This window comes from Tupaia chinensis, unplaced genomic scaffold (assembly GCF_000334495.1).
Source record: "Tupaia chinensis unplaced genomic scaffold, TupChi_1.0 Scaffold000323_1, whole genome shotgun sequence".
Taxonomy (NCBI): Eukaryota; Metazoa; Chordata; class Mammalia; order Scandentia; family Tupaiidae; genus Tupaia; species Tupaia belangeri.
Genome location: NW_006159817.1, coordinates 938,097 through 939,595, shown reverse-complemented (window position 1 = coordinate 939,595; position 1,499 = coordinate 938,097).

Genomic DNA, 1,499 nt, shown 5'->3' with positions numbered 1-1,499 from the left:
CGCCTTATAGCGAAAACCTCTCCAAAAAAAAAAAAAACTGTACAGAAGGGGTAGGTGGACTTGTATAGAAGATATTACCTGCATCATTGTATTTAATCTTCACAACAGCCAGCTCCAGCTAACTGCCATTCTCATTTCAGGGATTAGGAAACAGGCTCAGAGAGGTTCAGCGACTTCTCTAAGGACACACAGCACCTAAGTGCTGAAGCTGGGATCTAAATCCCAATCGGCTGGTTTCAAAGTCAGGGCTTACTCTTCTCAAGACATTGAGAGGTCTCCTAAATTCAGGGATGGAGACAATGGAGCCATCGGGAGGGAGGAGGCACAGAGGAGGGGTGATCCTGGGCACCATGACAGCAGGGATAGGAGTTAGAGGCACAGGTACAGTGAGGAGGGCCAGGCGGGGCAGGGGCTCTGAGATGGGAAGGAAGACATGCTGGCCCCTGAGAGGGCCCCTGCATCCATGTCCCCCCTCATACACTCCCCTTGGCCCTCTCTGCCCCTGCCTGGAGTCTCCCCTCGGGTGGGGGACGCGGGGAGGGGAACTAAATATCATGTAATTGCCCTGGCTCTTCTGTGAAATTTGTTTCGGGACACATTAGTTCCAGTGAATTTAGCTGAACAGCGGGGAGCCCTGAGAAATGATTTGCAATTAGCCGCAGCCCCTCGGCCCCCCATTGGGACGTGAGGCTTGGGCACTGAGTGGGGAATGGCCAGGGGGCGGAGCTGCCGCCTAGCGCCGGTGGAAACCAGGCAGAGGGGTCTGAACAGAACCGACTTCTCTCTGGAGCCCAATGGGGGCCATAGGGGAGGCAGTTGACTCCCAGACTATCAAGGCCAAGATGTAGCCAGGCCTGAGGGCCATTAGAAATGATGGGGTCCTATTTCCTTCTGCGCAAAGATAGTGCTGGATTTGCCACTGCCGGCTCCCCGTTCTGACCACTGCACGCCCCCACCTCTGCAGGGCGGCATCTGAAGTGTCCCCATGCAAGCACCTGTGTGTCCCAGCACCTTACCGGATAGTCCCCCTCTGATTGGAAACCCTCCCCAACGCTTGGGGAAGCAGAGGCATGACCCTAATTTTGCAGGTGAAGGAATGGATGCTTGTCTAGCAAGGAGCAGGAGGAGGACTCGAACTCGGACCAGTCCAGTCTTCTAAAGGGAGGCAGAACAGGGCAGTGGGTAGGGTTCTCTAGAACCAGGCACCTCCGGTACAAGATCTAGTTCTGCCACTTTCTGGCTTTGTCACTTTGAAGGCATCCCGCCTGCCCTCGGAGACTCGGAGACTCGGTTTCCTCATCTGAAAGCTGAGATGAACTCTGTCCTTGCCGTGGAGCTGCTCCTGGAGCCAAAGGAGAAGATGGAGCCAGCAGTGGGAGGGCTCAGTCAATGGAAGCCCTCGTTACAGCGATGCTTACTAGTATCATTGCATCCCCCAAGAGCCTTGCTGGAGAGAAGAAAGTGGGGAAGGCTCCCGTGGGTCCCGGGGGGGGGGGGGG